Source organism: Equus caballus, chromosome 8 (assembly GCF_041296265.1).
Source record: "Equus caballus isolate H_3958 breed thoroughbred chromosome 8, TB-T2T, whole genome shotgun sequence".
Lineage (NCBI taxonomy): Eukaryota > Metazoa > Chordata > Mammalia > Perissodactyla > Equidae > Equus > Equus caballus.
This window is the reverse complement of record NC_091691.1, coordinates 2,945,948-2,971,997: the sequence shown is the minus strand read 5'-3', so window position 1 is coordinate 2,971,997 and position 26,050 is coordinate 2,945,948. Positions and strand designations below refer to the sequence as shown.

Genomic DNA, 26,050 nt, shown 5'->3' with positions numbered 1-26,050 from the left:
ATATACCAACAAATATGTGTAACACCCCCGTGCCCCCCGGTGTTTGGGTGTTTTTTTTTTCCACAAATGGTAGCATATTCTGCACAAGTTTTGCACTTTGCTTTTTGTTTTGCTTAAAAGTCTGTCTCAATAGCTGAGGAGTCTCCAATATTCCCTTGTTGGGACAGGCCCCGGTTCCATTGAACCAGCCCCTATCATGAATGTTCAGGCCGTTTCCAGCCGTCAGCTCTTAGCTCCACTACACTGAACTGCACACAGGCATAAGTGGACCTGTAGGATAGCTTCCCAGAAGCAGAATTGCTTGGTCAAAGGCCCTGATGCTGTTTTAATATGGCCAGGAGGCCCTCTTAGAGGTAGTGTCTGCGGCAGGGCCCAGGTGGGCCCAGAGGCCCTCGCAACCCAAGTTTTGACTTTTGGCCGTCTGATGGGGAAAACGCTTTTCTCTCAGGCCAAAAGGTTTTAATTTGCATTTCTCTTATTATGAGGTTGAGCATCTTTTCCTACGGTGAACAGCCATTCCCTTTTCCTTTTCTGGGTGCTAAGCCAAATCCTTAAGCCCACTTTCCCACTGGATTATTTTTTTGTTTGAAAGTTCTTTATAGATTAAAGAAACTCACCCTTTGCTGTGAGTTGCAAGTATTTGCCCCAGTTTGTCATCTGGCTTTGTGGGGGCAGGCTCTGGAGACACACTTACCAACAGTTCTCAGGACCCGTGTCACTCCTGGGCTCCCCCCTCCACGGTTGTCACACTATCCCCATGAGCTCTTCCAGGACTCTTTGTGACTTTGTTTAGGCATTTACATCTTTGCTCTGTCTGGAATTACCCATGTCAAATCTGAGGTATGGCTCCATCTTTTATTGTAGATGCGACCCACCTGTCCCCTCACCCTCTGTTATATCATCCATCTTACCCCACTGAGGAAATGCCATTTTTATTCCAAATTAAATCCCCTCCTATACTTGGGTTTCCTGCTGAGCTCTTGATTCTGTTTCCCTGACTTGTCCACCAGATTTCGTTGTAACAGAAGGAGCTTGTTTGCAGACTACCCCGGACTTGGGAAAGTGGGGAACCTCTCCCACACCTCTGTGGGGCCTTTCCCTCCGGGCCTCATCCTGACTCTGCCCCTTGGCCCTCCTCAGCTGTGCCCTATTGCCCTCAGTTTCCCCCACTGCCTGCCTCCCCATGTGACAAATGTCTTCCCTCTGGTCTTGCTTTCCCAAAGGGACTTTGCCTATTGAGTTTCCCAGGCATCCCACAAGAGCACGGGGACTCCAGACGTCTTGAGGACCACGTGGATGACAAACTCGCATGCCACATCGATGCTGCCAGCAGCAAAAATAAGCAAGAACACATTCCAGAGTTTTCTACTCGGCTTATGAATCAGGACCTCCTGTTGGTACCAGACTCCCCCTCCCCAAGAAGTTTGTTCCCTTGTGCCAGGAGCTTTGCTGCGGAAGCAATGCCCAACTGCAGCTATTCCTTTAACACACGATCCTCAAAGATGGTATGAATTTCAAGGTCTCTCGAACCTTCCTGACTAGCCAACAAAACAGTGTGACGTCAGGACCCCACACAGAAGACAATGGGGTGGAGCTCCATCAGAGCCTTCCACTATTTTCCAGGAGAAAACTTGACTCTTCAAGGAGTGCGTCTCCTCTTTTGCTCTCTGATAATTCAGAGGATAATACTCTTGATTATAAAAGAAGCCCATTTCCTTCTAGTTCAGAGAGAAGTGAAAGGACCCTTTGGATTGAATTCCTTTTGACCGGCCTTTAAATTCTGGTGAGTACGCAGACTTCAGCTCCAACACTGGGTCCGGAGGGAAAGGGGCAGAAACCAGACCGCTTCCAATGAGCACACGGCTTTGGAGAAGAATATGAATGAATCTGCTAACCAGAGCGAGGGGCTGATGACACCTGAGTGGCATTGCTCCTAACGTCCTGCTTTGGAAGTCGGACTAAAGAGGAAAAACAAGACAAAGCAGCCAGATAAGAGGTGGAAGAAGCTTCGCTTCACCCCTCTCCATGCAGACTGTGTAGCTGATAACCCCCAGCTCTCCCCGACAGCGGACAGACCAGGCAATAGCGCCTGAGAACAAGGGTCAAGTGACTAAGTCTTTGAAGCTCATCCATTCATAGGACTCCTCCTCTAACAGCAAAGCATGAATGAGAGCTGTGTGCTAATAAGGAAGGTTCTGGAAAGAATCCCTGTTTCCAGGAATGAATCCTTCCGTGACGGGGTGATTCCTTAGTGAGTTGCAGCCAATCAAAACAAAACACAGCTACAAAGCAGAGAAGAGAGTCCAGCCTCTCCAGTCCCTCTATTGCCATTTCTAAGTGCAGAGAAGGATTATCTTTGTCTTGACATTAAGGATGCTGGTGGTCATGAGTGAATAGAAAGAGCCAAAGAAAGACGTGAAGGGTGTGGATTTATACAAGTTTAACATTTAAGCCCATGTAAAGTCACTACAATAACGTATTTACCAGACAACAAGACAAAGAATATTTAAAATACATGCATTGGGTATCAATGCAGAAACAGACATTTTTCAGAATGAGATATGACTTTACAGATACCACAAGAATATGACTTCGCATGTGGAAAGAAGAGAAGATGGGGGTACGGAGAGTAAAGGAAACAAGCAAACAATTAGAGAACGTTGCCCTGTACCTGGGAATAAATCCAAGATGTGCAAAACTACAGAGGAACCACCCTCCTGAGGTCACGAAAGAACTAACAAGTGGAGAGACCAAGCACTTCTGCGGCTTGGAGGCAGTATTGCAATGATGTCATTCCTCCCCAGTCTGTTTTATGATTTAACACAGTCCCAATAGAAATTCCAACAGACTTTTTAATGGAATTTGACAACCAAATTCTAACATTTACATGAGAATCCAAAAGGCCAAGAGGAGCGTCGATGGTATAGTGGTTAGCATAGCTGCCTTCCGAAAGGCTAAGAGGAGCCAAGACATTTTCTTGAAGAAGACAAGGTGGGAGGACTTGCTTTCCCAATATCAAGATTTGTTATCAAGCTACATGATTAAGGCAAAGTGAAATCAGCACAGGGGCAGACAACGGACCAATGTAAAGAAGAGAAATCCCAGAAACAGACTCCTCCACAGACATACGAACATGACACATGATTGGGGCAGCATTGAAATCTGTGTGAAAGGAAGTGCTGTTCAGTTAGAGATGCTGTGCAGCTGGCTACCACATGGGGAGAAAAATCTAACTGGATTCCTATTTCACACCTACACAAAAATGAGTTCTCCATGAGTTAAAGCCATAAAGAAAACATCATAAAGATCTTAAAAGATCATATAAGAGAATATCATCTTAATGAGCTCTTAAATGAGATACAAAAAGCACATAGATCTAAGGAAAAGATGGACACATTTGACCTTATATTAGCAAGATGTCATAAAAAGAGTGAAAAGACATGCCACGGTTTTTGCAACTCGTGTTACTGAACAAGGGCTCATATCCAGAATACATAAAAAACTCTTACAAATTGGTAATAGACAATCCAATAAAAAGTTAGCAAAGGACTTTACAAGTCACTTCATAAAACACAATATGCAAGTGGAAAAGGTGTTCAGCCTCAGTGGAAATCAGGGAAATGCAACTGAAACTACAAGATCCCACTACCAGCCGTCACATTGGCTGTAATGACCACGCAGTCCCACCCCTCGGGATATCCTCTAAAGAAACTCGTATCTGGAGACAGCCCAAATGCCCATCAAGAATAGAACGGATAAATAAATCATGGTATATTCAAGTCACAGAGTACTACACGGCAGTCAAATGATCAAGCCACAGACACACATACCACTGTGGGTGAATCTCACAGGCATAAAATGTTGAGTACAAGATGCAAGATACAGATAATACAATTTCATTTATTTAAAGTTCAAATAGGGAACCCCTAACTACGTTGGTCAGAGGTCCACACCTAGGTGGTAAAACTGTGATGAAAGTCAGGAAATGATTCCCCTTAGTCATGACAGCGGTCGCACTGGCGAGGAGGGCGGGCTGGACTGGGGTGGGGCATGCGGGAGTTGGTGAGGTGCTGCCATGGTATTTTTCCTCACTGTTCTCACAAGTGTCTGTGTTATATTTGTTAAACTGTTACGTGTTTTTCTGTGTGTATGTTACGCTTCATGATACACATGATTACACACGCACACAGGAGGAAGGGAAGCCCACCACCAGCATATCTACCATACAGAGGTGCTGCCCAACTCGCTCATCCCTCTGAGACCTTGCCCCCACTCTGGCCCGTGCCAAGCGCTGCCTCCACTTTGCTACCCTCTCCCCAGCTCGCCCCCAACCTCCCTGAGCTTCCTGCCACTGGTGTTCCTGCTGGGGTTGGGGGGCCCTTCCCCCTGATCTCCTCGAATGAAGTGCTTCCATCCCTAAAGAGACCTCCTGGTCCCCCTCTGCACCCCTGAACTGCCTGGCTTGGCCCTCCGGGGCCTGCTCTGTGAGGTGCTGCTGCCTGCCCTCCGGCACATGCTATGACCCCCATGACGACGGCAGAGGCCTTGAGATTGGAATTGGAAGAAAACAGTGTTCTATTTAGGCCCCCTTGAACCCAACATCTTGCACCCTGGCTTCAGGCTTTGAGTCCACACCAGTAGCCCACGGGAAGGCCTTGGGGATGCCTGGTGTGGGGGACGCTTCCTGGAGACCACACTGATGTCTGGCCTTGGTGGTTCCCCACAGTGCTTTGGTGCCATGAGCTGATGCTTATGGTTGTGTGGTTGGCTTTGATGGGGTCCAGGGCAGGCCGCCCCAGGATGTGCCACTGTGGTATGTCGATTATTTTGAGCTGAAGACAAGAAAGGCTCAGACTCAGCAAGAACATTCAACGTTTCTCCCCAACTGCTTAAAAGAAATTTAAAATACAGGCCTGTCCCCAGGACAGGCCATCACCATAGATAACTCTGGGTTCCGGTAGGCTGGGAGGATCCTTGCTAAGCCCGCTCTTATCAAAGTTCTATTTACCAAACATTTGCTTTTCCATTTCCAGGTAGGTTGCCTCCCTCCCCTTTGAAGACCCAAACCACTACCCCAAACATCCTCCTTGTCTGTAGCTGAAGACACTCAAACAGGTAGCCTCAGCCACTTGGCTAAGTTACTCAGTGTCCCCTGAGTTTCTCCCATGTATACATGCTATTAAACTTCGTTTGATTTTCTCCTGCTAACCTGCCTTTTTTTTTTTCAGGAAGATTAGCCCTGAGCTAACATCTGCTGCCAATCCTCCTCTTTTTGCTGAGGAAGACTGGCCCTGAGCTAACATCCGTGCCCATCCTCCTCTACTTTATATGTGGGACACCTACCACAGCAAGGCTTGACAAGCGGTTCCATGTCTGCACCCGTATCCGAACTGGCAAACCCCAGGCTATCAAAGCGGAACGTGTGCACTTAACCACTGCGCCACCGGGCTGGCCCCCTATCCTGCCTTTTTAATTATTTGACCAGCCGTAAGAACCTTAAGGAAGAGGTTGTGGGGAATTCTCCCACTTCCCTGACAGCTTTTAACTAGAGGCCAGGAGAGAGGCTCTCCGCTGCTGCAAGCAGGGTCCACGTGGGGCTTGGACCTCAGCAGCTCAGGAGAGTGATTTGGGGGTGGTCACAAGCTCACAGCTGTGCTCTTTACTAGGTGAGGTCTTAGCAAGCCCCAGCTGCTGGGATTTGGTGAGCAGTGGAAGGCCTTGCATGGGCCTCAACCTGTGATAGATGGCAAGACAGAGGCAGCTCTGAGGGCTTGTGCCTTCTGAGGCAGGGCGGGGGTGAGGCATTCGAGGCCAGGTCGGATGTAAGCACTTTCAACCGCAAAGGCAGCGAACGGCCGGAGCGCACCTGGGGGGCACTCTTGGGCAACATAGGGTGGGAGTCATCAATGAGTTCCTGCCAGAGCAGGGGCTGTGGAGGGTCCCTCATGCACCCTTCAAGTGCATCCTAGGATCTCGAGAATTAGGCTTTCCCTGGAATTGGGAGACTGAAGCCTGGCTTGCCCACAGAAGGGTGATAGTTTGTTACTGGACAAAGGCATTCAAAGGAACCGGGGCCCTCCAGAGAATACGCCACTTTCTTGGGTTGAGATAGAAAAATAACTCAATGAAATCACTGCACACCCAAAAGCTAGCGAGGCCCTGCAAGAAGCTTGGGCTAGGAGCCTTCTGCCTGGGGAGTCAAGTTTTCCGGGGAAATCCGAAAAGAACTGGAATGGTTTGAAAAACACACCAGTCTTACCCTCAGAACAGGAGCAGTGGAAAATGAGAGATTAGCTGTGGAAGGGGCACGTCCTTCAGAGAACATAAACTGTCAGAAGACAGGCTGGCAGAAATGAAGGGGTTACTGAGGTCCTGGAGGGGACCAGGCAGGCAGACCAGCTCAGAGGACAGGAAAGCTTCCTGCTGGGAGAGGAGTGCAGGGGCTGGGGAAGAGGCAAGGCCACCCTGCAGGGAGCGAGGTGACCCAGAACACTCTTGAGGGGTTGGCCGTTCAACGCCGCAGACAGGGACTCCGTAATAACCAGAATCCAGTCCTAGGGCCTGGCAGCTCTCAGAGGCTGCAGAGGATCTGGGCAAATTCAAGGATACGAGATCAGCATCAAATACTGAGAAGATTTTAGGATGTGTGTTAGGACAGCACAGTTGCCGGAGAGGGGAGGGGGTGCCCTGGGATCACTCGAGCCCTGAGAGAATAGGCTTTAGAATGCACGGGTGGGGCTGGCCCTGTGGCCCAGTGGTTAAGTTCGCACACTCTGCTTGGGCGGCCCAGGGTTTCACTGGTTTGGATTCTGGGCACGGACCTAGCACCACTCACCAAGCCATGCTGAAGTGGTGTCCCACATAGCAGAACCAGAAAGACCTACAACTAGAATATACAACCATGTACTGGGGGGCTTGGGGTAGAAGAAGGAAAGATAAAAAACAAAAAATTAACTAATTAATTAATTAAAAATAAAATCTCTAAAAAAATGTATAGATGTAGGTCTCAAGAAGGCTCAGCTGAGCCTCATTAGAGGGGATCAGAGCAAAGTGCAAGAGGGGAGCTGGCAGCTGGTACAGTGGCCAGTGGCCAGCGTCTCTTGGATGGAGCCACGGGACTGTTTGAACAGTAGATGCTTGTGGTGAAATCAGAATTGACTTATTTTTCTTTCTCTTGCCATGAGAGACCCCCAAGAGACAAAATCTAGAGGAATATGTCAGGAAAAGCAAACGTGTGGTCAGAAAGCCAAGAGAAAGTAAGAGGACGGAAGGCACTGGAATCCAGCAAGAACTGTTAGCCCTCTGTGTGATGAAGTGATGAGCCCGCCCTCAGGAGCCAGCACAGCGCGACCGCTAGGGGCGCAGCTGAGCCATCCTGGGGCTGCGAGCCTACAATCGCGTGAGGAGGCGCGCAGTGGAGACGGAGCCGCCCCACTGGAAACTAGGTTGCAGAAACAAATGCCGCTCAGGCCAGGAGCATCCCCAAAGGAGGAGAGCTAGTGTCCTGAGAACCAGCGGGGCAGAGCTGCTGTTCCTTGGCCCTCAGCTCGGGAACCTGCTCCAGGCAGGTCGCGCGACACGGCGGGGAGTCGCGCACTAGGCAGAGCCCGCGCTTGGACTCCTTGTCACCAGGCAGAGCTCAGCAATGGGCGCACGAAATTTCAAACGTCCGGGAAGAAAGAAGGTATCCTAAATGAGACCCAGTGACTGGGCTGCCCGCGGGGTAGGTGATGACTGTGTGAGAAGTCAGGAGTGGCAGATCTGTGCTCAGGGAGGAGAAGGAATGCGAAGCTGCTCCCCGCCCCGCCCAACACCGTCGAACAGCGAACCCTCCATTGAGGCCGACTCCCGAGGGGTCTGGACTATCGTCTCTCCCCTTCCCTGGTCACTCTCCTTCGGCCAGCGGCCGCGACATTTCTGCTGTCGTCTTGAGGCAGAGGGAAGAGGGGTCGACACTGGGCCGAGCATTGGATTCTGGGGACCCCCAGCAGCCCGCAGGCTGCCGTGTGGTGGGTGGGGCTATGAAGCTGTCACCATCTGGTTTATCCTAGTAACTCTGGATCTTTCAAAAGCGGAGCACATAACAGGCTAGTTAAAATGCTGAAATATGCAGAAGCACCCCATTCCAGAAGCGCACCGGTCCACCCATGCCGCCCCCCCCCCCCAGAGGAAGTTAAGGCCCCCAGGCTTTGTGTGACAGTTGGGCTCTCTGTAAATGCTTTGGGCTTTAATCCTTTGACCTTAGACTTTCAGTTTTTATTTCTTTGAACTTTAACCTAAAAGGGCAAGGGAATTTAATTTTTTATTTGAATTTCACCCTAGGAAATTCATAATGAGAGAGGGCATTTCTATATTGACTTTTTATTGGGGTGTCTTTGTCACTTTATCTCTTTACAGAACCTCTGTGCCAAATTTGGACTTTGGGTTTGGATCTAATTTAGGATGGGAAAAGTAGAGAGATAATTCTTAGTTTGGGGTCCAACGTGCCCTTGGAGTTCGTTAATACTGGGTTCTGACCCATCCTAAGGCCTAGGTGGGGGGATCTAAACTGCCCACAAGGCCCTAAAAGGGGGGGATGGAATGGGGCACAGCCTCACCCTCCCCCTGGGGAACAGCTGAGGATGCACGGGGGGCCCTTTTACTCCCCACCCCGTCCCACCCCACCACTCTGCTCAGCAAGCAGCAGCAATATTGCTGACCCCTGAGTTTGGGAAAAGCAAATGGACAGGTTCAATTCAGCTCCTTTGGGTCCTCTCTTGGGATCTGGCCCGCCCTGCCATGTGGGTGCCCTGAGTACCCTCTCTCTAATTGGGGGTGAAGCAGAGCAAGCTGCCCAGCCTGTGAAGGTCTCTCTCCATCACCCGAGACCCCACAGGCTGCTGAGGAGCACCTCTCCTCCTCCTCTGGCTTCCTCCTCCTTTTCATCTTCAATGCCGCAGTCATCCATTTCTCTGCTGGAAATGAGCTTCATTTCAGGAAAGCTTTTTTGTTTTTTAAAGGGCTCCCTCTGTATACACTGGAAGAGGCAGAATATGTTCAGATAGTGGAGGTGATGGGGAGCAGGACCAGGATGAGAAGAGCTAGCACCGGGTATCCTCTGGGGGAGCAGCAATCAGGGAAGGAAGCAAGGAGGCCCCCCAGCTGGGAGGCACCCTGCTGCTGCGGCCTCGGGCGGTGGTGGTAGCCCAGGTCCCGGGCCTAGAGACTGAAGTGAACCTTCGGCTTTGCAGTCTCCTTGCTCCTTGATGCCCTCAGGGCTACCCTGGCTACCCGGGCCCCAGGGCTACCCTGTCACTGCCTCTGCTGACTGTCCTCCCACAGGCACTTTCCTCCCCTGGAGGGCCTTTATCCTGGTTCCCTGCCTGTGCTGGTCCTCTTCCCTGCGGCCCCATTGAGGGGCAGGCTGGGCTGCTCCAGGCAGCTGGGGCCTGGCTGGACCAGAACAGCAACTCCTCAGTTTTCCAGGCTTCTCCACTGGGCCTCGGCCAGTCAGGGCTCAGGCCCTGGGGCACCCACCAACTGAGCTCAGAGTTTCCGACTCCCAAGCCGGCGCTCCCTCTGATGGCGCCAGGCTGCACGGGGCGCGGGAGGTTGTCTTGAGCAGGGCTGCTCTGCCTAAGGCAGGGTCAGCTTTGAGTAAAGGCCGGGGTGATTTCCCCAAGCAGGGGAGGCCCAGCCCTGTCCAGGGCCCCTGAGTTGACTTCCCCCTTGGGCCAAAAGGATTATGAGGGGTCCTATTCACAGTGACCTTTCCCAAGTTCCCAAGCAATGTCCCCAGTCGATACCTCTGTTCTACTAACAACAACCCTGTGCGGTAGGTATTAGCAGCCCTACTTTAAAGGGGAAGCTGAGGCCCGGAGAGGTAAAGTAGGACTCCGCCACAGGCACCGGGCCAGTTACAGCAGCCGGCAGAGCGCGCCCTCACCCCACTGCCCTTCCTTCCAAGCTGCCGCCTCTTCTCTTCCAGTTCTTTTGCACTTTTTCTCTCCCATCTCCCCTGCTGACACGTATTTTGTACACTTGGGGCGTCCTACATACGCGTCTTCAACCGCTCCACTCAGTCCTCTTACAGGACAGGCAGGGCACAGGGGTGCTGGCAGGGGTTCTGGGGCCCGTCTGGGACCTGAATTGGGACTGGCCTGTCTGCCTCCCACGCCTCACCCCTTCAGGAAGTGTGCCTGTGCTTCAAAGGTCAGTTTGACCAGCTCTGTGTGTGCGAGAGAGTAGTTTTTACAAGTTGGTTGAGGCCCACTGACTTTCCATTGCAAATTCCTATTGTCACATAGTCTCCTGTGGGAGTACACACAGGAGTAGCTGTGGGCATTTTGGATGTGCCTAAGGGGGAAGGTAAAATCTGGAGATTATTAATGTATGAGTTGAGTGGGATATATTTATGTGCTTTGAAGTCTCTTCTGGGAGTACCGAAATTACTATAGCTATCTTGGTGCATAAATGGTTGTCGGTGTCTGCTTACTGCTGAAGGAATGACGGAATCATCTATTCTCTCTGTAGGAAATATTACAAAATCATTGTCATATAAAAAGGTAATCAAAGAGTCTGCAGTCAGAAAATATGGGGGGAGGGGCTGTTTTAAAGGTGAAGGTGTGTTCAGCAGTTAATGAAAATGTCAGGATGTTTGTGGTATTTGTTTTTAAATTAATAATTTCATTCCTCAGTCTAAATAATCACCTCATTAAAAAAAATGATTATCCTTTTCACTGTGTTGACAGTGACCTGGTTTTCTGTTGAGCCTCTTTTCCAACCAGCTCTTCACTCAAGACTCAATGCCCGCCGATGCTTATGGGTGAGACTCTCGTCAGCTGTTAACGAGATCCCTAACGTTCTCTGAGGCTCGTTCGCACACCACGCCAACTGCTGCTCTCTACAACTGAACACCCCACTTCAGGCATTTCAACTGTAACGTGACCTACTAGCTTCCTTGTCCCAAGCTCACTGATTCCTACAGGAATCATCTCCCCCAAGTCACACATGAGGAAACTGAGGCCAAGGCCAATGTGAAGGCTGAAGGAGGTGACAGGATGATAGAAGGGACGAGGTAAAGGCAAGATAGCAGCAGAGCTTTGTCCCAAGGCCATTCCAGTTGGTGACAAAATAACTGTCTCTAACAGATTTCCCAACCAGGGCTCCTCCCCCACAGCAGCGGCCTCCCCTTGGAGCCAGAAATGCCTGGGTTTCTATGGTCTCGTTCACAGGCCATCTTAGCTCTACTTAAGCAGGAAAGCTGAAATGACCTGTCCAAGATCCCTCAGCTAGTAAATGACAGATCCAGGCTTCAAATCCAGCCCTGTCCTTCCCCAGGGGCTCCCTGAGCCATGTGAAGTGGGCTTTCTGGTAATACGTCCTTGACTTTGAGGACCCCACACCCTTTAAATGCACTTTCAGTGTCTCACTAGGTCTCTGACAACCTCTGGAAGGGGCAGAGCTGGCTTATTTTACAGATGACAAAACAGCCCCAGGAAACTTTGGGAGCTCCATAACCTTCCTGTTGGCATGTTCCCTGGTGTGATCAGCAGTAACATTCCCCAAAGGCACAGGTTCTATGGAGAGAAGACCACCAAGCTACTCCCTGGGAGATGGGGGCTGAGACCCCAAGGCGCCCTGGCAAAGGATGAACAAAGCATGAACAAGGTGGGGGGAGGGGTCAAGCCTGAGAAGTGGGTCCCACATGAAGTCTCCTTATTGACAAGGGTCTTCTCCAGACACCCATCTTACACTTGGTTCACCACACCCGAAACCCTGAAATGGGATTGGGGTGTTCATGACACAGACTTCTCTTAAAACCGGTTTCTAGTTCTCACCAGCCTGCATGCCCACGGTGTCCTCTCCCGCACCTCCCATTGGCATCCCTTCCTTGCATTGCCACTGTCCATCTGTCCCTTCCTCTTTTCCCCTCTTAACTGGAGAGTAAGTCTCCCAAAAGGAAACGTCTGAGGGTGGTTAAGAGGGAGCTTTAGGCACCAGAAAGAGCTGTGATCAGACTTCCAACTACATGTGAAAGCAACTTCTGGGGTCCCTTCCTGCTCCAGGGCTGCGATCTTGATTCAGGTCAAACGAGCTTTTCTTTCTTTTCCTCCTTTCTGCCCCGCCCCCTTTTCCTGACCGGGCCTTTCCCTACTGGATCCCGTCCATGAGAAACATGGACCTTCCAAAACTCAGGAGGGGTCTATTATGGCGTGCCCGGTGATTTGGTCTATAAGGCTGGGGAGAGATGCCATAGGCTCAGCTTCGTCGGAAGGCCTCCTCCCTCTCGGTTTCTTCCATCTCCACTTCTCCCCTCCACTTTTTGAGTCCACCCCTCTTCTCTTCACACCTTCCTGTGCTCCCTTCTCCTCCTTCCCCCTGGGACCCTGCACAGTTCCTTCCACTCGACTCGGTCTGCGACTCTGGACCCGGAGGTGCCACCTTCCCTCGCCCGGCGGGGACAGCGGAGTGTCAGACCCCTGCCCTTTGCCCAGGACCTGCGGCCCCCAGGCCCGTCCCCTCCCGCCTCAAGGCTCCGGCGCTCTCCACGCTCCCCACTCCCGGGTAGCCTTCCTGCCCCTCCTTCCAGCCTCGGCGGCTGCCGAGCAACACCCGAGCCACCCGGCGCCCTCAGAGGCCCTGAGCCCAGTGGCGGTTTGGCTACAAGAGTAACGGACCAGCGCGCGCTGGACGCCCGCAGCCCGCGCCGCCTGTTGCCAAGGCAACCCGCTCAACAACTCCCTCCCACCGCCCCCCACTCCCAGCAAGCCCCGCGCCGCTGCAGCCGGGGCGGAGACGCCGGCGGGGCCGGCGAGGGTGGTGAGTCCGCCCGCCCCCAGCATGCTGCGCGCGCGGGGCGGTGCTCCGAGGACGGGGCGGGGCCAGCGCTGTCAGCCTGCCTGCAGACCCGGACGCGCGCGCTGGTCGTGCCTGCCCAGTGGAGGAAGTGTGGGCTGTTACTGTGCTAAGGGCCTGGCAGGAGGCAGCGCTGTCTGGCTTAATTTTTATTTTTGCAATGAAGTTTTGTTAGTATGGTGATTTTATGTATTATTATAAAGTGTCATGTGCGCATACTCTTGTATCCCCCGCTTGGATCAGGCTGAAGTGAAGTCCCCAGGTGCTGCTGCTGTGAAATCACGCTTTGGAATGTGGTGTTTACAGTTGTGTCTGTGTTTACAATTGAAAGAGTTGACGCACCATCCGCAAATATGCTGCTCCGGCATGTTAACTATTTCGAGTTAAAGATACTTGAAAAACAGCAAATGCAAGAAAAAAACCCTGACTTTATCTTGAAAACAAGATGAAATTCTCGTGTGAAAGATATCCTCCCCATACCAGAAGGAAAGTAACATTCTTATCATCAAGGAGAAAAAGTCCAGGGCCAGCCCGGTGGCCGAGTGGTTCGCACCCTCTGCTTTGGCGGCCCAGGCCTTCCCGGTTTGAATCCTGGGCGCGGACCTGGCACAGCTTGTCAGGCCACGCTGCGGTGGCGTCCCACATGCCACAACTGGAAGAACCCACAACTAAAACATACAACTGTGTACTGGGGGGATTTGGGGAGAAAAAGAAAAAAAGAAAAAAAAGAAAAGGTTGAGACCAAGAGAATTCTGTGCAAACAGACCTTGTTAAAATAATTATCTTCCTTTACCCTGTCCACATACTTTAGTTATTTTCCCACAAACTAATATAAAAGCATGTAGATTTTGCCATTTCTTTGGGTCTTCGTTCCTTATGAAGGCTCCCATGTCACGTAAAACTTGTATTATATACATTTGCATGCTTTTCTCCTGTTGATCTTGCTTATGTCATTTCATTCTCAGGCCCAGCCAAAAAAAACCTAAGAGGGTGTAGGAGAAACACTGAAGGTTGTTTTTTTCCTTTTTTGTAATGCACGTGCCTGACTTAAGCTTTGATTGCCAAGGCATCTACTTCAGAGATGGCTATCTCCAATAAACAGGACTAGATAAAGAACCAGGCCTCCTCCCCTCCCGGAGGCTCCCTTGTGTTAGGGATCTGGGTTGGTTTCAATAACTAACAATCAGGCCACTTGTTTTTTTCTCTCCCTGCACTTTAAATTCCCACTCTTATGTTTTAAATTCAGCAATAAAGAGTGAGCCCATGAAACCCTAGGCCCCCACGCCGACCCCAATAAAAGCAAAAACCCAGGCCCACGCACTCTCCCTGTCTCTCTTTCTCCACCTGCATCCTTGCTGTGCGGCCCCCGGTGTGCTGTGTAATTTTCAGGTCCTGTAAATAATAAACCTTTATTTTTTGAAAGTTTCCTCATGGTTATTGCTGAAGGGCATCTTGCAGTTGATGTGGATTAAGGCTGCCCCAGCTAGAGAAGCCCAAGGTGACCTGGCCTACATGCCAAACTATACGACCCAGTGGACTTTTTTTATGGTATGAATTAGGGCTGCCCCAGGGAGAGAAGCCCAGGGCATCCTCACCTACATGCCGATCTATATGGCCAGATTCGTATCTAAAGTTATATGACCGCACAATAACCAGACCCCATCTGCACTGAAATCATTTAATGACTTTTTACATCATCTTTTCTTTTTTTCCAGTAAAAATAAGTCACGTACCCATGCCTTATAAAATTAGCCCTAACCCTCAACTCAGGGCAGCAGCAGGAGCTCTGACTGCCCATGGGTCCTGTCCCCATGCAGAAGCAGCAGCAGGAGCTCTGACCGCCCGTGGGTCCTGTCCCCACGCACCAGCTCTGCCTGCCCATGGGTCCCGTCCCCATGCCAGCGGGAGCAGCAGCAGCTGCTCTGCCTGCCCATGGGCCCTGTCCCCATGCCAGCGGGGGCAGCAGAAGCGGCGGCAGCAGAAGCTCTGACTGCCCATGGGTCCTGTCCCCATGCTATTCCACACTATTCTCTAAATAAAAGAGCACTACTGCCAGATCTTGAGAGTCTAAGAAATCTTTCTTTTGACTCCTCGACTCACCGACCCCGCATCATTTCTGGTGGCCCGTACGGGGAATTGCTTCATCGGCTTGTGAGCTCGAGTTCTGGTAAGTGCCCTTTTCTTCCTTGTGCCTTTCTCTTTTTCAAGGATGGATCTAAATTCACTTCTCCATCGGGAACTTTCTTGGATGGCTGTATGAATCCACGTTTGCTGCCCATGGCTACTCTATGGGGCAAATTGTGGCATTCAGCCTGAAGAGAATCAGTACCTTAAGCCTGAGGGTGATGGAAAATGAATTAATCCATTCCTTCCTGACTCTATCTCTAATAGACAAATTTTACGTGGGCGCGGGTTGGCCACTTAAGTCATTAGGACGGCTGCCAATCTCCAAGACTCCCGTGGAAGGTTTCTTTTCCTAAGGCTGGATTGGGATCCCTCCCTCTGGCACCTGACCACGCTCTGAACTGCGAGGAAAGTCCCACTCAGGACTCCAGTTCAAGGAAAGTACCAAACTCTAACCTTTGGTGGAGTATGGGAACCCCTTCTTGGGAGAATGGCTCCAGGATGCAATTGGGTAGAATGTCCCCCAGACTGGCGGAAAATTCCTCACTGTCTTTCTCTTTCTCACTGTCTTTGTCCTTTTATCCTGGGGACCATTCACCAGGCACCTATTACTGCCAGACAGAATAGGGAAGATGTTCAAGGGATGCCCCCATCATCCCTTGCTACAGGAACCCCAATGGGGGGATTTTCAAGGTAATGGCTCCTTTTCTCTCTCCTTTTCTCTCGGGAACCAGTCACCAGGCCTATGCTGCCAGGCAGAATAGGAAAGATGTCCACCAGGCACCTGTTACTGCCAGGCATAACAGGGAAGGTATTCAAGGGATGCAATGCCGGGGGACGCCCCCATCACCCCTTGCTATAGGAACCTCACAGTAGGAACAACGGGTAGGATGCTGCCCTAGGTTCAGGGGGGATTTTTCACGGTAATGGACCCGTTTCTTTTGTCTCTCTTGGAGTTACAATGGCCATTTTCGTCTCCGTTTGAGCTTTGCAACCGGGAAACAAAGAATTCTTTAAAGAGTAAAAGGCTCCACCCCTGGGAGCCCCAACTTTGGGTTTCTGGGCCTGATCACCCCAGCAACCCTAAGTGGGGGTGCCCTTTCTTCCTTCGGGAAGAAAGGCCCTGGGCCATAGTTCCTCATAAAGCTTTGTTTAATTTTCTCTTGCTATTCTGTCTCATGTGAATTTAATTCGTTCTCCAGCCAGACTAACCCCCATTTGGGGAGAGGAAATGTCCTCCTCCCCTACAGTTTTGGCGTAGTCAGCAGGATGAAATTTCACTGGCTGGACACTGCTTGCTCCTGGACTGCTGCGGCCGAGAGATCCCGGAGCCCTGAGGAGAGCCGGCAAGAGGTAAGAGTTCTTACCACGTCAGTCTCCCGCATCTCTGCCGGCGGAGTCCAATGGAAGCAAGAGTGGTGAGTTTTTTGCTCTTCTAAATTTAGATTAGCAGGAGAAAATGTTGGTGAGGCTAGCTTCTTGGATTCAGTGACTCTAGGATTTGAGTACTCACTGGTTGTAGATCCTTTTCCTCCCAGAGATAGACTTTTCCTTGTCTCTGTCTTTTTGTTTGTCATAAGACACAGGCATCTCTATAAGCCTGTTGTCTGGGCCTTTTGTCTTGTTCTATGTCTTGAGAGCTTGGTTTTGTGACCTTTCTGGTCTCCGCCATCAGAGGATGCATGTACCGGCATGCATCTTGGCGGCCAGTCACATAGACTGGGGCTCCGGGAAACTTGACACTCTTTGTCCGGCTGTGTAAGCTCTCGGGGAAGTTTGTCATAAGAGGTCCCAATTGCTTTCATAGGGGGCCTTTGTCGTCTCTTGCCTTTACTTTCTTAGGCTATTTTTGGGAGTGAATTTTCTGGATCTCTTTTGGGGACGCCTCTTTGTCCTTGGTTAAGCTTTGGTTGAGTCGCTGTTAAGATCCTACTCGTCAATTCGGCCTGATCACCCCAGCAACCCTAAGTGGGGGTGCCCTCTCTTGACAGTTGACTCATTGAGTATTTTAGTCACCTACTGAGTCAGTTATGAGGGTAGGAGACCTGTGATTTATTCTGTGAACTGTCGTGCTAGCGTAGTGTGCCCCAGCATGGGAACTGTTGTGTGACTCTTATCTTGATAACCCTCTGGAAGAGGCCATGAGGGTGAGGTCTGATCTCTTCTTTTCCTTTCTTTGTCTGTTTTGCTCATCATCTCTTCTGTTGTCACCAAGTCGAGGTTAAGTTCAGGCTAGACCTGAGCAGAACCTTGACCTTCTGTAAAATTGGAAAAATAAGCCTTTTGCCAGGGATTTAACTCTCAAACCTGGCTCTGGGAGCCCCAGCCTCCAGCCAGTTCCAGGCCTTTGCCTCCTGCTTCCCTACCTCAACTTTGCTGGCTCAGAGACAAAGTGCCCAGGCTGAGCGGGACTTGACTAAATCTTATAACTATGTCAACACCTGCAATCGGCCTCTGCACCCTTTCTCCAGCTGCTGTCAGTCAGACACTGGCTTTACTGCCACAGGGAAGGCCCCTAAGCATCCCCAGAGACCCACCCTGTGGATGAGTTCTAACTCCATCTGGGAGAAAATTTGAGCGGTTTCTCTGTGCCTTTGTGATGCAGTTGGACAGGTAGATCAACCTGGAATGTAATTTGAGTTACAATCCAGTTTCTGGGAAATCAAGAGCAACTGTCCTTAGAAAATCCTTGCAAGACTGGAAATACTGCTCTAGAGGCAGTTCAGATTTCACCTAGTTCCTTTATCAGGAAAAGGATTATCATCTCCCCTCTCCAGGAACTACTATCTAGCCCATCACTAATTCCTAAGACTGAAGGAAAAAAAAGAGGAGGGGAGAGGAAAAACAGCCATAAGCGTGCCCTTGCCCAAAAAATCTAGCATCTTGAGTATCTTCTTCACCAATATTGGTAAAAAACAATAACTGTGCAGTCTCTGTGTACGTGTGTCTATGTGTACGTTATATGTGTGATATTTTACCTCCGGATGGTATGGCCAAAATTAAGAGCTCTGTTTAATTGGCTTAAAGTAAGCCCTTACATAAATTCTAAATGTAGTAGAAATTAATCCAATGTCTTTCAAGTTAACTTGATGTGAATTAACCTTTGGTAAATGAAAGCTTGTTTAAGTTTGTTGGTTTGATTGAAAATAGTCTTGTCAGAGTTGTCAGTATTTGCATATGATGCAGACATGCAGCCTGGGTTTACTAGTCAAATAAGTTCACATTGTCTGTTAAATTCGTCAGCAAAATAATAGCTTTAAATGATGACCAGTTTTGTCTAATGTCTCATGAAGTTTTTGTGGGTACAATAACTGTTTTATGGTCTGTATACTTGAAAAAAAAAAAAACCTTCCAAATTGTTTTGATAACAATCTTGAGTTTTGCCAAGTTAAGTTAAATGATAAAAATCTGAGCATCTGGGTCATTTTTGGATTGGATAGCACACAAGCATTACAGCTAAACTTATCTAAGTTATCTACTTTTGGCTTCTTATTGCAGAGAGGCTAAAAGTCTTTGGGTCTGTTATTGTAAAGCAGCGTGCTTCTAGAAATTGTGAAGTGTTTAGAATGCTGGTATAAAAGACAATTCGTAATTGCTTACCTTTTCAGTGTTTACTATAGTCTGCTAAGGGTTAAAAGTTCATATTAACCTATATAATTAAAGCTACTGGAAATTAATAAGGAAAACAGCTCTGTATTCAAGGAAAGTTAAAATGTATGTTTTCAGTAAAGAGGGTATAAAGAATGGAAGTATTTTTGTTTGATGGGTTAAGAAAGAGAAATTTGTCCTAAAGTACTAGAAAGGAAAAAAGAAAGACTTTGGGACAAATTCTGAAGGCAAAAAGAAAGTTGTAGAAGGTTTGTGAAGGAGAAATTCTGAAAGGAGTTTTATGACTGGTGAAGCAGACTAAGATTAAAGTAAATCCAATTAAGTGAATGAGTTTTAATGTTAAAAATAAGCTGGTACAGAAATTAAAGTTTGGTTTTCTCTCAAAGGATAATTTTCTTGAACTTTTGGCCTGCTCTAACTCTACCTAAAAGACAAATCTGTTTTGTTAAAATAATGGCTGAGGTCACTCTTAAGATTTTTGACTCTTTCTGTTATCACTTTGAATAGATACCTGAGCATTATTTCACAGCGAGCGTTGTTTGAACAAGTGTTTTAAAGTCTTTTGATATTTTTGACAAGCTTCTCGTCAAAAATATTCAAGTCCTGAGAAAAAGGGTTTCTTTTGAAAACACTAAATTACATGGGAAGCATTGTCAAATAAGCGATGATAAACTTTCTCAGGTGGTATTATGTGGGTGAATGTTATTAATATAGGTGTCTTAAAACTATATAACATTCCTAAAATTCTGATCTGTCCTGGTTATCAGACATAATTCCAACTGTTCTCTTGAAGTGTTGTATGTCACAGAAGTAACCAAGTTTCTTTGTTAATTGCCCTTTTGAGTCCTTTGTCCATTTGCAGATAGTTGTTGTTTTACTGTGATGCTTTTTGCTTTTGCAAATGTTTCGTCTTCAGAGAAATTCCTGGAAAGGATTATGACAAAGGTTCTAAACTATAGGTTTCTGATAAACTTTCAGATTGTAAGACTGAACTGGGTAAGAAATTACAGAATTCTAACAGAAACTAAGCTCATAGATCTGCTAACAGAAGATTAAGCTCAAGAACTGATTATACAGGACTGTGTGAACTGATGAGGATGATTATAATTCTTTATGACTTCTGTTTGAAATATTGCTGAGTTTTGTTTTGTTTTCTCATGTTTAAGGAAATCTTTCTTTCTTTTCTCTTATGCTAACTATGACTTACAGCAATTTAGTGAAATACATCTTTATGAGCAAAACTGAAACATTTGTCTTTTTCTCCCGACCTGATCCCTCCAGAATTTGGAAACTTTTTGTGAGTACGGTTATTTCATGGTAATATAGTTATTTGCATAAGTTCAATCAGAATTTGGTCTCCTTATAACAGGACACATTGGTTATCTTACCAAGGCTTTGACTGGAATGTCATATTTGAGAGAAATATACAGGCTCAGATATGACAACACAGCTTTTCAGGAACAAAGATTGGACTTTCTGGAACTAAAGCCACTTGGAAATATGGGCCTGGTACCTTGTTTACAGAGATTCTGGCAATCTTACCCGGTAAGTAAGGAAGCTTGCTTGTCTGGCAGGTGCAAGGAACCTCAAAATGTTTTGGGGGACCTCGAGAAGAGAGGAGTCCACCCAAATCTGGAGGTACTGCAGGCAAAATCTGATGGCAAGTCTTTGGCTTGGCTTTTCTGGCCTCAAGAGGACTTTACAGTTCAATCTGAGATTCCTCATAAAAAAAAATTCCAGCAAAGCAGATTTAAAAAAGCCTGTATAATCAATTGGTATTCTTGCTGCACTTATGTAAATAATTGGCAGACCAGTTAATCTTAATTTGGCTATCTTTTATAAAAATGAGGGTGATTTTAGAGAGAAAAAATTATGTCTCAGTACAAGGTATAGCACACATTCATGGATATTAGATTCTAGCTCTTCTCTTCTGCAAGATTCATCTGTTACTAATCATAATGTTTCCTTGTGGCCATCCATCTCTGATACCTGGGAGTTCCCTGGCCACAAGCAAACCTTTTCCTTCAACACTACTGCCCAAATACTAACGAGATTTGCCTTGTCACAGGTGGATCATAAACGGCAAGTTCCAAAGGTAAAGTCCCCAACTTATTGATACACACAGGATGGACTATATCAAATTTGGGACGAATATATTTGGCTCACTCCTGCTAGTGATCAACTCAGTAAAAGTCCACTCTATGTTGGGAACAAACCAATCACACCTGTGATACGTGGCCTAATAGCACCCGACCTATGGGACAAATTCCCCGTCATATGTGTTCTCATATCATAAGCTTAAAATATACTGATTGGTTTGGGACTGACTGGGATAGACGGCCCAGCATGCGTTGGTTAGCCCCTAATGGCACTCAGTGGCTATGTGGCTCCAACTTATGGCCTTGGCTGCCACCTGGATGGATTGGACTATGCACTCTAGGCTTTGTCTGGATGCAAGGTAGAACTACATTTACTATATCTCCTCCTGCTAACCTACCCAACCTGCAACAGTGCTGGACCTGCTCTGTCTTCCACTGGTATGACCATGTTTCCTCAATTTTCCTTCCCCAGTTAGGAATCGAAAGTGTCATCTGGCCCATGGAAGCTCTAAACAAATTTACTATGAAAGCATTAAAATGATACACAACATAGCCTTTTGCTGCTTGATTTAGAAGTGTCCCAAATGCGTAAGGCAGTCCTCCAAAACCGAATGGCACTGGATGTCTTGACAGCAGCACAGGGGTCACTCGTGCCATTATAAAAACTGAATGTTGTGTTTATATTCCTGACTACCATCAAAATATCTCTGGCTTCCTATGTGATATGAACCACCAAATTAAGTTCATGTCTGACCCTACCCTATCTCTAAACGGTTGGTTTAACTCCTGGTCAGGACCAGGTTTCTAGACTACTATCAAAACCTTATTCATTGGGTTAATCATATTGCTAGTATTTCCTATTATAATTTGTTGTCTGTTTCATTGTTTGTCTTCCGCATGTCAACAAAGTTTCACCTCCTGGACCACCTCTCGTCAAATGATTCTCTCGTCTCCAGAGGCTCTGGATGCCTTGTCAGCCTTGGACTCCACGGGTGCAGTCTTCCGGTCCGCTGAACCTCCTACCTATACCTATGGCCCCATTTAGGGACAGCTCTACGACCTTGTACAGCCGGAAGTAGTTACAGAAGACTGACAGTCGTCCATATCCCCAAAAGATTTCGGGGCAAAATGGGTTCGGGGGGGTTTATGATGTGGATTAAGGCTGCCCCAGCTAGAGAGGCCAAGGTGACCTGGCCTACATGCCAAACTATACGACCCAGTGGACTTTTTTTATGGTATGAATTAGGACCGCCCCAGGGAGAGAAGCCCAGGGCATCCTCACCTACATGCCAATCTATATGGCCAGATTCGTATCTAAAGTTATATGACCGCACAATAACCAGACCCCATCTGCACTGAAATCATTTAATGACTTTTTACATCATCTTTTCTTTTTTTCCAGTAAAAATAAGTCACGTACCCATGCCTTATAAAACTAGCCCTAACCCTCAACTTGGGGCAGCAGCAGGAGCTCTGACTGCCCGTGGGTCCTGTCCCCACGCACCAGCTCTGCCTGCCCATGGGTCCTGTTCCCTTGCCAGCGGGGGCAGCAGAAGCGGCGGCAGCAGAAGCTCTGCCTGCCCATGGGTCCTGTCCCCATGCTATTCCACACTATTCTCTAAATAAAAGAGCACTACTGCCAGATCTTGAGAGTCTAAGAAATCTTTCTTTCAACTCCTCGGCTCACCGACCCCGCATCACATCCTTTAGAAGTTCTCCAGGCAGGGTCGATTAGTTGTCTGTCTGAAAATGTCTGTCTTTATTTTGCCCACACCCTCATATAACATAGGTTGTAAGGTTCTAGGTCATAGGAAGGACACCTACTGCCAGGGCCGTGGCAGCCTCTTCCTCTCCCGTCTACCCGCACTGATTTTCAGCCTCCTCTTAATGTTCATCCCTGGAGCGTTCCCTTATTTTTTGTGAGCTCACTTATACCTTTAAAGGGATGTTTCTTCTCTCACGGCCAGCATTTCGGGGTAATTTACAGCAGCAGGACATTTCTGGCTCCCCACACCCCTCAGCACTGCTGTATATTTTTTAAAGACTGTCTTGTGGGGTCACACTAGACTCTCTCTGGCAATCTCAACCGGCTCTAAGATTCTAGGTCAAAATGACCTTCTAATGCCCCCGCCCTCAGATCCCTTGCTCCAGTCAGCACTCTGAGCTTCTTCTGACAAGTCTCAGACTGGTGGGAGAGGAGCAGCCCCTCCTGAGCAGAGGTTAGAATGTTCAAAGAGGGTCCTAGAAAGGGCAATGCATAAATTACCAGGCTCAGTGACCAGGGAACCGCCTTCTTCATTGAAACTGACCCCAGCTCAGAGGACTGTTGAGCATCCGGGAGACATCGGGGAATTTAGCCCAGCCCTAAAGAGTGACTGTCTCCATGAGGAATTTCAGACACTTGTGGTCAGGCAAGTTAGAGGGAAAATAGCCACAGTCGACTGCCCATGCACCTGACAAACACACACATATACACTCTTACACACCCTTCACACACATACACGTGTTCACACACACACACACACACACATATATATATATATATACACATATGTTGTTTTAAAATGTACCCAAGATTTGTTTTAATCAGGTATGGTAAGACACACAGACACAGAAGTGACTGTCATGATACAAGTTTTTTACTTGTTAACCTTAAAATAAAGAGCCAAATTGAGAGGCAGTGAGGCATTTATCTTGGGAGCAAAGAATTACAATTCAGGAGCACGGTTTCAGGTAGAAACCCAAATATTGTCCTGCTTACAGGAAAGGGGCTTAGAGTTTTTATGGGACAAAGGGAGAATGAGGTGAGTTGTAGTAAGGAAGAGTTCATTGGTGCTAGATGAGGTAAGAGTAGGTTTGTACTAAATAGATTGACTTGAGGTTCGATCATCTGGCAAAAGGTCAGACTTGTACTTCATTGATTGGTTAGCGATCAGTCATCAGCAAAGTCCAGTTTCATCAGTCCTTACAAACAGGATATTCTTGTCCTTACTGACTTCTTGGAATGTTGGCAGTTTGGTCCAGTTTGGAAAATAAAGAAAATAAGACATGCAAGGCAATTCCTCTGAAATGCTCTCCAGCTCTATTTTAATATGGCTCCACTCATGTCAGCTTTCACATTTTTCCCTTTTGATCAAGATCTTTCTCGAAAGCATCACTGACCAAACACTGGAAAGCATTGCTGATCGACAATTGAAAAGTCATCAAAGCATTCTTGGTATCCTGTGACCTGGAAGGTTTATTACCAGTGTGTCACATCCCATGTAGGAGGAAAAGTGATTTCCCTAGGAGCCTTAGGCAATATTTGAGCAACAAGAATGACAGAGCAGAGGAAGACTCTACTGTCAAGTTCTTTTAAGGGTAAACATCTTTTGCAGTTCTTTGAAGTTTCTTGAAGTTGCATAAACCTTAATATTCAGTTCTGTATGTTGAGTGACCATAATCTTGGTGTTTGTAGAAATTCTGGAGCAGCTCTGAGTGAGTAGTAGCATAAGAAGTTTAAATGAAAGTACACATAGCACAATCCTAATAATCATCATAAACAATAGTTGAAGTCCTGGTCTCATCCAAGCACCTCTGCCTGAAGGAAGCAGCTGAAAACATCGATAGGGAAGCAGAGGGTGTCGTTGAAAGACACAGGACCACAGAGGTCTTGTGCTATCTTTCTAATTTTTCTAAGTTCTAACTCAACTTCACCAGAAGAGTTGATGCAGGTACAGCGGGAGGTCTTGTTGTCTTTGTCTCCCGGCAGTGTGCTGTGGAAAGATTGATCTGCCAGGGCAGGGTTTTTATCTAAGGTTCTGATTATTCCTTTGCAATACTGAAGTATATCTCCTTTAATTAATTGACCATCAAGAGCAGAAAGTGCCATAGGTCGGCTGGTAAGTATTTCAAATGGTGACAACTGGTGTTTCCCAAAGCGGGCAGCTCTCAGATTCAAAAGGACTAGAGGAAGTGCTGTAGGCCAAGCCAATCTCAAGGTTTCCAGAAATTTTGCCAAATCAGTCTTAATGATATCATTTGTTCTTTCCACTAGTCCAGAGGACTGAGGGTGATAAGCACAATGGACACACTGTAGAATGGGCCAAACTCACAGACCTGTTCCACAACACAGCCAGGAAAGCGTCTTCCTGGGTCACTAGACAGTGCTGAGAGCATGCCCCAGGGGGTATTATCTTTTCTAATAAGATTTTGGCAACTGCTGAAGCAAGGGAATGCTTCAACCTGATAAGAAAACATGCAAACCATAACAAGAACAACCTACAGCCTTGGGAAGGCGGCCGCTGAGTGAAATCCATTTGCTATTCCTAAAAAGGCCCTTTAGGCCAGTCAGAATGTCCAGGGGCTGTGTGGATAGTCTCCCCGGATCGTATTTAGCACATACAGCACAGATCAAGTGTGTCTCCTGGGCAACTTTAGAAATATTGTCCCACCAGTATTGTTTCATGAATCTTATAAGTTTATTTTTGTTTTTGTTTTGCTGAGGAAGATTCTCCCTGAGCTAACGTCTGTTGCCAATCTTCATCTATTTTGTATGTGAGCAGCTGTCACTGCATGGCCACTGATAAATGAGTAGTATAGATCCATGCCAAGAACTGAACCCAGGCCACTGAAGCAGAGTGCGGCAAACTTAACCACTAGGCCACCAGGGCTGACCAGAAACTTTTTTTTTTAATTGAGTTATTGATAGGTTACAATCTTATGAAATTTCAATTGTACATTAATGTTTGTCAGTCATGTTGTAGGTGCACCACTTCACCCTTTGTGCCCACCCCCCACCCCACCTTTCCCCTGGTATCCACTAAACTGTTCTTGGTCCATAGTTTTAAATTCCTCATATGAGTGGAGTCATACACAGATTATCTTTCTCTCGCTGGCTTATTTCACTTAACATAATTCTCTCAAGGTCCATCCATGTTATTGCAAATGGAATGATTTTGTTCTGTTTTGCAGCTGAGTAGTATTCCATTGTATATATGTGCCACATCTTCTTTATCCATTCGTCTGTTGATGGGCACTTAGGTTTCTTCCACGTCTTGGCTATTGTAAACAGTGCTGCAATAAACATTGGGGTGCACAGGACTTTTGGGATTGCTGACTTCAGGCTCTTTGGATAAATACCCAGTAGTGGGATGGCTGCATCATATGGTAGTTCTATTTTTAGTTTTTTGAGGAATCTCCATACTGTTTTCCATAGTGGCTGCACCAGTTTGCATTCCCACCAGCAGTGTATGAGGGTTCCTTTTTCTCCGCAACCTCTCCAACATTTGTTGCTATTAGTTTTAGATATTTTTGTCATTCTAACGGGTGTAAGGTGATATCTTAGTGTAGTTTTGATTTGCATTTCCCTGATGATCAGCGATGATGAGCATCTTTTCATG

At 47.6% G+C, this 26,050-nt stretch overlaps 1 long non-coding RNA gene across 1 annotated transcript; it reads left to right on the top strand.

Moving 5' to 3' along the window:
- Positions 1 to 16,218: 16,218 nt before the first annotated feature.
- On the top strand, positions 16,219 to 22,313 carry LOC138925313 (uncharacterized). Its single transcript, XR_011441282.1, has 2 exons — positions 16,219 to 16,379; positions 21,579 to 22,313. It is a non-coding gene; the product is annotated as an uncharacterized lncRNA (long non-coding RNA).
- Positions 22,314 to 26,050: the final 3,737 nt, after the last annotated feature.